The sequence below is a fragment of the Pinus tabuliformis genome, chromosome 5_2 (assembly GCF_031772625.1).
Source record: "Pinus tabuliformis cultivar Carrire ecotype Pingquan chromosome 5_2, CPIR1, whole genome shotgun sequence".
Taxonomy (NCBI): domain Eukaryota; kingdom Viridiplantae; phylum Streptophyta; class Pinopsida; order Pinales; family Pinaceae; genus Pinus; species Pinus tabuliformis.
In genome coordinates, this window is record NC_142306.1 from 829,925,366 (window position 1) to 829,940,648 (window position 15,283).

Sequence of the window (15,283 nt, forward strand, 5' to 3'; positions counted from 1 at the left end):
GGTACGAAATCATCTTGCATCATCTGATCATATGTTCCAGCTTCCAAGTATTTATTTTCAACTTTACAATCAAAGGCATTCGGGGGCTGCAAATATGGGTATGAGAAGTCTTGAACAAGGTTTTCATTGTCCTCAAGATGATGGAGATCAAAACTTGTTGACAATTGAATTTTGATTGCATGAATGTTGTCTCTGATGAACTGGAACGAAGCAAAACAAAAAGGAAAACATCCTTCACTTACTTCAAAATTTGCTACACTTTCCTCATCACTGTCATAGCTTATATGCATCGGCTAATCACTGTATTCGAGCTGCTGAAAATTAACTTCCTCCTCCCACAAGCTAGCTGCTGATTTGTCTGCAAGATTAGCTTCTGTTTGGAGAACATAATCATCATCATACTGATCAAATTGAGGCAAACCATTAGTATAAAACACATCATCAAGCATACATGTCATATCAACAGATCTCTCTTCTCCAATATGATCTATAAGACAATCATTATTAGATCTATGATAGCTAGGATAAGAAAGAAGATGTTTTGGATCAGCAAGTTGTTCTTCTTCAATTAGTATGCAATGGGCTTGAACACTATACTCATTCCTTTTGGTGATCCTTTGCATCATCTCTTCCACTGCACTTGCCAAAATGTCAAGCTTTACCTCTAGAGATGTCGGTTCCTTCGGATCCATGTTTTTCATCTCTTCTTCCTTCAACTTTGCCCTTCGGATCAGAAAATGAGCCTCTACATCTACTGCATTGTTCTGCATCTCTTCAAGTGTTGCAAGGTTCCTTTCCATTAGCTGAAACTCCATTTCCAGATCAAAGGCACCCGGGTAGTGCAAGAGATCGGATCCAGGAGGAGGTCTTATATTAACAGGCATCAAATAATAAGCTTGGTTAAATCTGGCAGAAAATTGTTGTACTGCCTCCACTGGTTGGCTTTTTAGCTAGTTATACTCTTCTATAATCAAGAAAGGGTTCTGTCTTACCACCCACCTGTCGAGGAAAACTTTAACGAACTGTTGGAGATCTGAGATGCTCGCATCGGACAGGGTTTTGAACCAACTCTTGACTTTGCCTTACAAAGAAAGAGAAAAAAGCCTTATACTAACATCTTCTTCATCAACTCCAAAAAGGTAAAGAAAGGACTCAAAATCAATAAATGTCTCTCAGCAGTGATGTTGTCGTGTTCACCATCAAATCTTGGTAGATATAGATCATGATTTTTAGGGAAAGCATGGGATATAGGAGGTAAAATTAGAGGTTTGTATCGATCTAGAATTTTACAAGGTATAGGGGTATGTATAGAAGGTATAGAATCAGTCTTGATCTCTTGAGGTTCATCAGTTTGAAGATGGTCATCACAAGCTTCAGAAAAAGGGTCTTGATCAAGTTCAAAGGCATGCAAATCTTTGGTATTCACAAACTTCAAAGGGAAGGAATCAAATGCAGGATGAGGATCTTTTCTCAAACATAGTATACTTTGTAAAGCCTTCTTAACATTCTTGGGAAAAGAGAAGAAATAGTTTAGAACAAAGAACAAAATGTCTTGGATGAAATTCCAACTTGAATACCTGATCTGTTCATATTGTCCTTTCATGCTTCTTTTGGTCGAGTGCATCCTCTAGTGTAGTCTTTAGATCTGATCTCGAAAATGATTTAGAATCGCCAGGTGAATGATTTCAGCCTTTCTGTGTCTGAACTTTGTCCACCATCAACAATCAGATCTAACTTGATACATGTACTAGGGAAATTTGCAAGTTAGATGTTCAGCTTATAAGACTAGACCGAGATTGAATGAAGCAACTTTTATCTACTTATGCACTCGCAAAGCAATGTGTAGTTCGAAGGCTTCCTGACATAACTTCAGGCTTCGTCTGTAGTTTATAAAGCAAGAACACTAACAAACAAATAAAATTTTCTTCCCCAGTATGGTCGCCACTATGTTAGTGCCTAGATTTACCTCAGGCTGAAAAGGTAGGATCCAGGGCCAACATCAAACCACGCTCAGCCTGGAAGCTAGCCCTACTAGGTTAGGAGAAGTCTCTCTTTGGGTCAATCTTAGAAAATAGTGATTGAGGAGGGCTTGAGATGATTGAAATATCTACTGATCTTAGGCTAGGTATAGGTGCAAGAGAATTTTGTTGAATAAAATGATGTTTTGTTGGCTCATATGGAAAGATAGATTTTGGGTGCGGGGTTTGAGGCTCAGTCCTGCAGAGGTCTCAATGGGGCAAGGTAGGAAATCATTTTGGCACTTAAATTTGAATGATATGGAAGGAATAGACAGGTGAGGTGTTGAATAGGGTAAGAGAAATCATGGATCATCCCCAAATAGCTGAAAATATCAAATAACTAAAATAAACTTCAAGTAGAGCACTGCAATTTCAATGGATTCTAATTACACTCTTGTTTGTTTAGTTCAAAAGAACCAAGATAAAGAATGGCATACATAATACATAAGAAAATTCACAATTACAAAAGAAAGCACTATACCAAAACAAATTGCCACATGAATCCCAAAGAGTGCTGCAAATCCTGGTCTCAATTCCTTAGTCAAAATGAAAATATGAGTGTACAATGGAGTTCCTTTCTTTCTCAAGATTCCAACTATGCTAATGACTGAAAAACAACAAAATATAGACAAACATAGCTCATCCTTTCCTCTAGGGGTCAAGCTCACATGTTTAGAAGCTAATCCAAGTGATCCTAAAATAAGAACTACAAATTAGGCAACATAACAACATGCCTCTAGAAACAAAGGAATTGATTCATTTAGTTTCAAACAACCTTTAAATTGATGAATCCACCTATACAAGTGAAAATTTAACATATTTACATCATGATCCATCAATTTTCATCAAATTACATCACAAATTTTCCATTAGGAAAGTGAAAAAGTGAAACTTGCCAAAGCTAGGTGAAAAATAGAGCAAAACTTGGTCAAACTTGCAATTTTTCCTCTATGCGCCGCGGCTGATTCTCTATGCGTCGTGGCTGTTTGGACATAATTTTGTAGGCCTTCCAAATGTAAAAATGAGCTCCAGGTGTGCTTGCTTCTTCCTGTCTACTTTCCAACCCAAGTGGAATTTTTCAATTTGGCCTACATTTGCCCCTCCAAAAGTCCATTCTCCCAACACTGCTTCCTGTGTGTCAAAATACAGGCAGTGAGGTCATTGTTTGAGTGTTTTTGACCTTTTTGAGGGCTCAAAACATGCCCAAATTTCTTGGCAATAGGCAAGCAAGCATAATTATTCATCAAAAATCCAAAAATGTTGCGTTTCTGTGATTTGGAGGCCCCTAGAAAAAGCGAGCGCCACGTGGTGCAACACATAGGGCAGACAACCCTGTTTTTTGTGCCAAAAATTTCCAAAATGAAAAAATTGCTCCAAATTTCTTGAAATTTGGGCTGAGTCTTCTCTATCAAGCATGATGTTGGGCCAAGGAAGCCTTAGCCAATATCTAAAGTCCTTCATCCTCCTTTTGCCTCCTTGATGCTCTCCTCAACATTGCTTTCAAACTCTTAATTCTCGCTTGGAAAACCAAGTTTCGGGACAAGTAATGATATGACATGTTTCTAAGAATATTATTTTCATCGATGGCCTTCTCTATCTTCCTCTCCATGTGGATGTTGGCTCTCTCAAGCCAAGACTCCTAATCGGCATTGAGCTCATGCTCAAGTGAAGTACGCTCCACCCTCCTCCTTTGGGCAGCTTGGCGATTCTCCGGAATGTTTTGTAACTCCATGATTGCTTGCTAATATTCAAGCTGCTTATTTCTCTACTCCAGGTATTTTATAATCCACTTAGAACTCTCCAAGTTGAGGGACAAGGCCTTGATGTCCGCCTACTACTCTTGGATGGTTTCTTGATGAGAAGTAGGTGAGTTGTGATGTGTTTTGGCTTTTGCCACCAAGGGAAAGAGTGATATGTGGGGTTGTGGAGGGTGGAAAAAATGAGGGATTTAGGGACTGTTGGGGTAGGGTTTAGTTAACGGAATAGGGATTTAGAGAACAATTCGGGAACTTTTAGTATAGGACTAGCGTTTGGGAATTTGTATTTGGGACTTTGGGAAATGGGAATTGGGATATGGGATTAGTGAATTTAGGGATACGTGAGTTTAAGGAATAGGGAAATGAGGGAAAATGGAGCAAGAGTGTAGAAAGGTGGAATTGATGGCTAAATAGTCAATACAAACCCTAGGCAGCAATTACCTTTGAAGAAAAATCGCAAGGAGGTAGGGTTTGAAAAATTTCTCACTAGATCACCATAAACACCAAGGTAACTCATTCATTGGTCATGGGAGATAGCTCATTGGAAAGGTCGTTGAGTCTAGTTTTCAACCCAACTATAATTTTTCAATTTGGAGTTTATTTTCCCAGTCAAAAATCAAATCTCCCATGACTCATCAAAATGTGAAAAATGAAGTTGCCTAAAGGCAGAGCGCTGTTGTAGTGAACTTTTGAAGGTATTCATCAACTCCAAATTGAGCTCGTGATAGCTCATTGGAAAGATATTTGTTTGTAGTTATCATTTGACTCATAAAAAAATCCATTTGGCCAGCCAAGCTAGGAGAAAACATGATTTTCCCAATGTCAGTACAGAGGTGCATCAATTCTCCCGAGGCAACTCTATTTTTGACATTTCTCTAAAACCATGACACCTGTGAAAAAAGTGAAGGAGATTTTTCTTCCTTGGCCTATTTTGGATGAAAAAATCTCTAATTTTTTTGAAATTCATCATTTCTTGCTCAAAAACGTCATTGAAGTAAAACCTATCCCGATGTCTAGAACACGGGATTTGTCGAAATGAAGCGAAATGAAGGGGATAAGGGGCTTATAAATTCTTGAGAAAATTTTGGGAAGTAGGGAGGTATTTTAGGAAGTAGGGGAAAGTGGAATTTCAGATATTGAGTGAGGGGAAGAGGTCCGAAAGGGAAAAACACAGGCCTAGCCTGGAAAATTGTCAAGTTGTAGCAAGAAACTAGGGTTTATGGAAAAATGAGGAATTTGGGGGATCTCAGCGATGGGAAGTGTTTAATAAGGTACATTAAGGATAGGGGAAGGTGTATGAACATCCAGATACAAGTTTTGCTAATGATTTGACCATCCAAGAAAAATTACCTTCAAAACCCTAGGAGAGGAAAATGAACCTTACCTAGGCACAAATGAAGCATGAACAAGGTGTAAAATGACCCATTGGAACCTAACATGATGATGAAAACCCTCTGAATGATGGTACACTCAGCTGAATAGTGACATGGACTAACATTTGGACAGATTTGAAAGGAGTAAAAGCAAACCCTAGACCTAATATCTAGTGAGCAAATTTTGCTTGAAGACTCACTGAAGTGACAAAATTTGACCTTGACACCTTAAAATCACTTTGTAAGAGCATGCTTGATCACTGGAGCAAGGCTGCAAAGATTGACACTAACATTGGCTCCAATGGGGATGGTAGCTCCATGGAGGTTCCAAGAACTACAGATCTTTGGAAAGAAGACACTGCCTTCATCCATTGGCGAATGGAGTCAAAACCTCAAGCTGAAATGGATGACTGCAAACTGATGACTCAATGACAAAAATTGACTCTCACTCAACTAAAAACTGACTCAACACTTAAACACAACCGACAAACTGGAAATGATGCTCAAAGTAGAGCTTATTCATCAAAACCTACTCTAACAGTTTCATTCATCGCCTGATCAAGTGAAATGAAACAACCAATGCAGCCAAGTAAGTATTTCAGTTGCTGTTTGAATTCTTCGCAAGTGCTTGCTTATGAACAACAAGAGAGAACTACTGAAAGGAAACTCCCATGAAAACATGTGAACAGATCTGTTGAATGATATGGATTCTCTATCCACCTCCAAAAACACTGCCTAAGGATCGTGAAGTTCATGCACACTGGGACTTAGCTCATCCAATGGATTACTTCTCGTTTCCTCATACCATGTGTTAGCCTCCTGTTGTGACAGGTGTTCATTTTTCATGATTGACATTTTTACATGCCAAATATGTCATACTTTGCATGCTGCAGTGTTCCATATTTCAAAAAGAGGTTAAAGAAGACACTGTGAAAGTGTGCCAATCCAAATGCCACTGCTGAATTCCAATTTTCATGACTCAACCATTTTGTTCTATGAAAGGGAGGGCCAAACAGCTTAAACTTGGTCTCCCTAGGTTTCACTTTCCTGTTTTAGAATGTAGAGAATGATATCTGTCAAAATAGTGTAATCTTGGCAGATTTGTAGATAGGTAGAGAATCAAAGGAGCCCAACTGCTTAATCTGAGCCCTTGGAAGAAATAAGTGTAGACTTATATATGATAACAGAAAAAAGAAAAATTTGTAAAGTTGGGTCTGCAAGTCTAAGTGCACCCAAACCAAAAAGAAGAAAAATGTTAGGATGGTAGGCTGGGTAGGTAGTTTCTGAGGTTGCAGAATGATGATTCATGATCAATTTTGTGTCTCTAAGTGTTATATCTTTTCAGATCATAGCCATGATGCAGTTTTCATCTGGAGGAAGTCAAGCTGGACATAACTAACTCCCCTTTTTCATTCTTATTCCCCAAATCACTCACTAATTTTCCCAAAGAGGTCAAGATCTGCTTGATGCCTCTTAGTCATCATTTTCCACATCATTGGCCTTGGTGAAGATCTGCCTCACTCAAGGATTTCCATTCTTCTGTTACAAAGTCCTATTCCCCCAAAATGGCCTAAGGTACCTTACCTTAGTGCTTTCTCATCATCTCCATATTAACTCCTGACTATATTATATAGCCCCCTATCTATTTCCTTTTCCCCTACTAAATCTATGCTAAATAACTCCCCTATCTACATACCCCATCGTCTAGCACTATAGCTATGTATTTATCAGTTCTCGGACATAATAGTCCACCTGGGATTATCATGAACCCATCCGCGTCCTAACAGGAGTTGGTGTGACACCTGGTCATGTTAATAACCTTTTCCCCTAACCCTAAACTTACAAAACCCACTTCTTTGCCCTTATCTTAAAGTTTTGTTCATATATATTCGACCCCCGCTCGTTTAACACCCTCGAAAACCCACATTTTCCTAAGTCTTCACCCTCCCGCCGCGCTATATCAAAAATCGAATATTCGCGCGCCCGTCCATTATCCTCCCGCCAGGTCCGCGCTCCGTCCACCATCGGATCGGGCCCTCCCCATACGACGGCTCTCAGCGATTTTGGAGGCTTCCCGCTGCTCGGTCGTTAGCTTCCGATAGCGAGGCGGTTTTTCTACTGTACCCAAAGACACTTGTCCACTTCCTATTGCATCAGAGGGGCTCAGACGGATACCGCCCCCGTACAGAAAGCGGTCCGATGAAACCACTTTCCACCTTCTGTACGCGCGCCCCATGTCACCTATCCTGTCCTACGTACCTGCTGAGTCACCGTGCCACATCACCTGCACAACATTGGCCTCCTTCCGAGTCATCCTACCACGTCATCCAGTGTACATGCTGACGTCACCCTACTGACATCATCCTGCCACGTCATCCACCGTACCATGGTCCCCCCCACTTACGTCATGTTGATGTCATCATCAATTTTTTGAGGCAAAAGGCGAAAGTCGTTCTTAGGAGGCCCAGATTCAAATTCCGAGGCAGTTTTCCATGCGCGATTAACACCTAGCGCTAATCACGCATGGCTACGAGAAAAAGGCTGAAATGGAAAATACCTCATTGCACAGCCCCCAACAAGCCCAAAAGGCGCCGAATGACCTGTTTTTCTTCGCAAGACATGCTGAGATGAAAAAAATACAATTCTAGAGGAAACAGAGGGCCGAACCACGACCATTATGTTCTGATTTGACCCACAGCGAGAGAGAAACCAACCCAATTAATTTGTCAAAGAGTATCAGAGGAGAGATGAAGCGACAAAGAGTATCAGTTAATTTTTTAATAGAAATCTTCAGTTCCCAAGGCAGGTCAACATTGATTGGCCTCCAGCAGAGTTAAGTCTGGAAGTATAAGCCCATCCCAGCTCTCAAATCATAGTTAAAGCACTTAAAGCCACTTTACTACAATAGAGCAGAAGTCCATGCGCAGTTATTACAGAAGCACTGCACCAAGCCACCGAGGAAAACACATTAATTCAGTCTTGATACAACTGCCCTCAGTGTGTCTCATAGATATTTTTTTCTTTTGCATTTATTTCTGATAAGTTTAGGTTAAAGTACTCATTTACTTTCAGACCTGTTTAGGTCATAGCTGTAATAAACAATTTCGGAGAATCATCCCTATATATACCACCCTCTGTATTATTTCAAGGGTTGGTTGATTGATAACTTTTCATTAGAGACTCGCACTGTATGTCTGATATTTTTCTTTAATCAAAGATTGCTGAAGAGATTGGAAGAATGACTCACTGATGTGTTGTTAATGGTCTCTGGAGACTGAGTGATGGAATTCTTGTGCTGCAACATGAACCAATAAGTGCCTCTTATCTCTGTTTTCATTTTTCACCATGTAAATAGAAAAAAGAAAGATTAGCTTAGAACTTGTTTAACTGCACTCTAGGCTCAATTTATGCTATTTCTTTATGTTTTTTCATCTGAAACAAACTGGACATGAATATGAATTCCTTGTGGCTCATATTTACTCTTATTCACATCTGTTTGACAGTTATCTAGGGATTCTTTACTGCCCTTAGATAGAGCTCATCCACTTTTCTCTGTTAAGCTGACTGAGAGATTCTTAATTGCCTCTCCTTCCTAGGCATTCTTTCCATCCTTTAAAACTTGGAAAATTGTTCCATGTGCAACTACCTTGCTCCTCAATCCTCTTGTGACCAAGAAAACGCATCAGCAGTCTTACTTCCTTGACTCCATGCCCAATGGTTTGAAACTTTCACACTACACTTGCCTCTTTACTTGAAAACATCAATTTTCCCACCAAAACACAAACAAAAATCCCTGAACTCAATAGTTAGCCTAAAATCATCATAAAAAAAAGCTAAATCATAAAGAGAGAGCCCTCTCTAACTGCAGGTGGGCTATAACCTGCAGTCCAAAGTTGGTTTGTGGTTACCTCGGCCGTATCCCTTTACTCCGACCTGGGGGACAACATGAGTGATAACATAATGGCGACTCCTCTGGGGACATCCTCAGTTAATTTCAATAAGAAGGTTGGAAAAATCCACTAAGCGAATCAATTTTGTAATTGTTGTATATCCCTTAAAACTACAGATGAAGCCTGAATGTCAGCCAGGAAGCCTTTGAAACTATTCCTGTTTTACATTAACAGAAGCAAATAAAAGTTGCTTCAGTCAATCTGCATGCTAGTTTTAAGCTATACACAGCCATTTCAAAATCTGACAGTTCCTTGCCAATTTCAAAAGTATTCCCATAAAAATACCAAAAAAAAAACAACAACATTCAGAAACTGGCTCCCAAGAAGAATCCATGATACACAAGGTCAAATCCAGATCTAGACCCTCCAGCTGTTTTTGAAAATCCGAACCTAATCCCAAAAATCCTTAGGAACCAATAGCAAAGACAAGATTTTGCTGATTTGAGTCCTGAAGCAGCTCCTCCGAGTTGTGTTCCAAACCCTGTTAAAGTCTTATTTCGTTCAACCCCTACTTCCCCTTATTCATCATCCACATCTCAAAGTACTCCATCTACACCTCCATTCACTACACATACTACAAAAACTACAACTGTTGTTCCAGTTACTTCTGTCATCCCTGTTGGGCCTGTTATGCTCGTCATCCCACTTAGCCCTGCCAATATGGCTAATAGATATGCACCCCTGCAATTTCCTGCTAATCCTAGGGCTTTACCTTTGGAGTACCAATCTAAAATTACCTATTTTGACAGCACCGGTCCTTTCACATCCCTTCAGCATACCAAAAATATGCAAGACTATTTTGAAAACTACGAGATAGATAATGATAGCGTGAGAATGAGAATTTTTGTTCAAAGTTTAACCGATGATGTAAGAACTTGGTTTAGATCACTTGTTGTAAATTCCATAACTACTCCAGGATGAGCATTACCAATCCTTTACCAATAGATGGGAGAAAAAGAAAGACCCCTTGCACATACTAGCTGAATATGATACAATTAAAAGAGGTCCTCAGGAGACTGTCTTGGAGTACTGTGCAAGGTTCAACAATGTCTATAACGCAATACCACAGAACTTGAGACCCCCACCTGACCTTGCCTTGTATAAATTCCTTGATGGATTCGATCCAGATATGGCATACCAGTTGAAAGAAAGAGCTCCTCAGACCCTTGCGGACATGCAAAATGTTGCTGTTAGCATAGAGGCCAACCTAATTGCGAAAAGAAACAGAGCCAGAATGGAAAGAAGAACCACCTTTAAGGAAGAACCCTCAGCCTTTGATCACAAGCTTGATGCGATTATCCGTGGACTACAAAAGCTGGGACAAAGAGTAGAAAATGTTGAGAGAAGATCATCATGGGAAGGGAAACAGTCTAATACCATAAGGAACCCAAATTTTATGAAAACGCAGAACACAAATATTGGTAGGTCAAGCCCTAACCATGACATAAGACCCCCTTTTCAAGATAATTATGTCGAAGGATCTACATCCAATGAGCAAACAGAAGACACTCATATGAATCTGATGGATCTAAAGGGTGAGCACGAGACTTTTCTTAGCCAAGAAGACCAAGATGAATATAACTTTAGTCAATTTCAGACTAAGTCTGGCGAGTATTTTGATTTTAAACAAGGATATGATACTGTTGTGTATGAATTACACAAACAATACAAGCTGAGAACTAGAACCATTGATATTTCTGAACCTAACAAAATAAAGGATGGAAAACAGCCCAACAAGATTAAGAGCAAGACTGTCATAATAGAACCAGCTGATATAACTATCCCAAATCCACATCAAGTAAATATAGAAGACATTACAGAAACGCAGCCTTCTGTAGATCATCTTTTGCCACCTTCTTCCTCTGAGCAAAACTCGAACAAAATTCCAAAAGGCCTTCCTAAAGTTGAAAAACCACAAGTAATCAATTCCCATAACACTGATAAAAAAGAGCAAAACGCTGATAATTCAAATGAAATAGAAAAAACTCCCAGCATTAATGCCAAAACTCCATTGGAAAAGCCATTTAATTTAGAGGCAGAAATAGCCAAGTTAAAGATATCCATCCCCCTCTCAAAACTTGCCAAACATGATGTATATAGGCAACAAATTCAAAGATCACTTCAAATCCCAGAGAATAAGGACGATGTAAATTTCCTGGATGATACCCCTGAACTGTTGTTTGGCCCAGAAGTTAATGGAAAATCAACACATGGACCTATTCCACCCTTTTATGTCAGTTTGCATATACATGACAAAGTTCTGCACAACGCTATGTTTGACTCAGGAGCATCAAACAATCTGATGCCCAAAGTAGTTATGGAAAAGCTGAACCTTGATATTACAAGACCCTACAAAGATTTGTACTCATTTGACTCAAGTCAAGTCAAGTGTTTAGGCCTCATCAAAGACTTGTGTGTCTCTTTAGTCCAATATCCCAATAAGACCATCCTCATGGATGTGGTAGTGGCTGACATCCCACCAAAATATGGTATGCTCTTGTCAAGATCATGGGGAGCAAAGCTCCAAGGATCCCTTCAACTAGACCTCTCCTATGCTACTATTTCGGTCTTTGGGCAACCAAAGAGACTGTACAGAGAAACCCTCATGAAATATGTGGTGAGTAGTGAGAGTAAGCTTGAAAATTTTCCCATTTACTCAATCCATTCTGATATGGATTCTTTTATTTTGTTTAATGATAATACAAATTCCCTAACTGATGATGAGCCGTTGGCTCTAGAACAACGAGCACAAATCAATGAAGAATCGGTTGCATATACCCATGAAACTGTCACAACAATAAATGCAACCAGCATGCTACAAGAAACTCCCCAAATAGAAATTTCAAATCTGCCCAATCCTAACATAGCTGAAACTCTTAGCATAAACCACAAGCAAGAAATCACATGGTATTTAGAGTTTGATGGCTCTGTCAACAAGTTAGGAGCAGGGGCAGGTGTGTGGATTCACAATACACATAACAATCATGCGGAAGGTCATGCCTACAGACTGAATTTCAAATGCACAAACAACATGGCAGAATATGAGGCTCTGCTGTTAGGCCTTAAACTGCTCAAAGCTCTAGGAGCTGCAAAGGTGTCTATTTTAGGAGATTCTGACCTAGTCATACAGCAGATGAAAGGTAACTTTGTAACCAATGACAATAAAATGAGGGCCTATAGGACTGCTGCCACTAATATACTCAATGCATTTACTGAATTCAAACTGGCCAAAATTTCAAGAGAGCATAACATTCATGCACACAGCCTAGCCACCTTTGCTAGTACAGGCAAGCTTCATTTTGACGCAAACCATCACTTCACAGCCAAAATAAAGCATAGGCCCACCATCCCAAACAATGTGAAATATTGGCAAGTGTTTGAAAATGACGCCCAAATCAACAATTTCCTCACCCTTGAGCATGAGTTCGCTAATATCAACATTGACATGGATGCTATGAACAATGTCCAATAGCAAACAAATGAAAACCAGCAGGTTGTAACAACTACAACAGCCAAACAAATCCTAAACCCCACTTTTTTTGACAAAACAAACATAGAACAGCTGAAACAAATACATTTGGAGGAAATTGCCAAAACAGAGACAAAGATCATTGACCTGAAGGATAATTTTTTGCCTGCTGGCCTAACCCCATTAGAAGACATGTTTGACGCCAATGATGTTCCCAGAAATCCAAAACTGCAACCATTGAACACTTCTATAGAAGAAAACAACATTGGGACAACAGAGAATCCCAAAATGATCAAATTGTCTAGAAATTTACCACCTGATCAAAAGCCCAAGTACATTTATTTTTTCAAATAATTCCAAGATGTATTTGCTTGGAGTTATGAGGATTTGAAATCCTATGACATCTCGGTGATCCAACACACAATTCCCTTAAAAACGAACCATAAACCTTTCAAACAAAAACTTAGGAGAATTAACCCTATGCTTCTTCCCACGATTGAGAAGGAAGTAAAGAGGATGTTTGAAGTAGGCATAATAGCACCCATCAGATTTTCTGAATGGGTATCCAACCTTGTCCCTACAAGAAGAAAGACAGGTGAAATTAGACTTTGTGTAGATCTGAGAAATTTAAACCAAGTCTCCCTTAAATACCACTATCCTTTGCCCAAAATGGACCACATCTTACAAAGAGTAGTGGGGTCATCTAGAATCTCTTTGCTAGATTGATTTTCAGGTTTCAATCAAATACTTGTTCACCCGGATGACCAAGACAAGACAACCTTTACCACACCGTGGGGAACATTTAAGTATGTTAAGATGCCATTCGGACTTAAAAACGCTGGTGCAACCTTTCAAAGAGCAATTGATATTTCTTTTGCAAAAGAAATACATGACTTCCTAGTTGTCTATCTTGATGACCTAACCCCGTTTTCCAAATCGGACGAAGAGCACCTCAAGAATCTTAGGCAAATATTCATCACATGCAGGGAATATGGCATTTCCTTGAACCCCAAGAAGTCTCTATTTGGCCTTCAATAAGGCAACTTACTGGGTCACATCATATCAAAAGATGGGATTAGAATTGATCCTGAAAGAATCCAAGCCATCCTCCAAATCCCATATCCAAGAAACATAAAAGAGCTACAAGCATTCCTTGGGAAAATCAACTTCCTAAGAAGCTTTATTCCAAATCTAGATGAACTGATACGACTGTTAAGCAATATGTTCAAAAAGGATGCCAAGGTAAAATGGTCTCTTGAAACCAAATAGGCATTTGAGAGTATCAAATCCGCCTTAACACAAACCCCTGTCCTCACCAGCCCACATTTTGAGAAAGATTTTATCATCTTTTCTTTTGCATCTGATCACAATATAGCTGCTATCCTTTTGCAAAAGGATGAGCAGGGAGCTGAAAAGCCGATTGCATTTTTCAGCCGAGCTTTAAGAGATGCCCCTTTGAAGTACCCAATCATGGAAAAGCAGGCCTATGCACTTGTTAAGGCCATCAAGGATTTCAGAGTGTACATTTTATATTCTCATGTGATTGCCTATGTCCCACACGCTACTATAAAAGACATATTGACCCAAGAGGGATTAGAAGCCAAAAGAGGCAAGTGGATAACAAACATCCTTGACTATGACCTAGAAATAAAACCAACTAAGCTGATAAAGGGACAAGGTTTAGCCAAACTGATGACTGAAACAAACTTTCAAGCCTTAGACATTAACCAACTGGACAATGAACAGGAGCTGGAGACTCCACAGATCAGTGAGACCTTTCTGCAATCCCCATGGTATGCTGATATATGTTTTGTATTGTTAAACCTGTTTGCTCCCCCAGGATTGTCCAGAACCAAGAAAAGATTTTTGAAAATGAAAGCTTTAAAGTTTTGTGTCATAGATGGTGCATTATTCTGGAGAAATCATGAAGGTATATTGCTTAACTGTTTAACCATGAACGAAACTAACAATGTCTTGAAAGAATTTCATGCAGGTGACTATGGAGGACATCTATATTGGAAGTCCACTGTTGATAAAACTTTAAGGGCAGGTTTTTATTGGCCCTCTCTTTTTGCAGATGTAAAGAAGTTTACCATGTCATGCCACAAATGCCAAGTCTTTGAGGGCAAGAGAAAGCTATTACCTTTGCCCCTGAAACCCATCTCTACTGAGAAGCCTTTTCAACAATGGGGTCTTGACTTCATTGGAGAAATCCATCCCTCTTTCTCAGGCCAGCACAAATGGATCCTAACAACCACTGACTATTTTACTAAGTGGGTCGAAGCCATTCCTTGCAGGCAAGCCAATGACACTGTTATTATCCAATTCCTTGAATGCAATATCCTTTCTAGATTTGATTGTCCTGAGAAAATCATCACTGACAACGCTGCTACCTTTAAATCCAAAAATATGGTTAGTTTTTGCCACAAATTTCATATTACCTTGGGCCACTCTACAGCCTATTACCCTCAAGGCAATGGCTTGGCCGAATCATCCAACAAGAGCCTCATTAACATCATAAAGAAAGTGCTGGAAGAGAACAAGAAGAACTGGCACAAAAAGCTGGTAAATTCCCTATGGGCAGATAGACTTTCAAGCAAGAAATCCATTGGAATGAGCCCTTATCAGCTGGTATATGGCATGAAGACCAGATTTCCATCATCCCTGGGCATTCCTATTATCAGACTGTTATAGGAAATTCAGGCTGAACCAAATG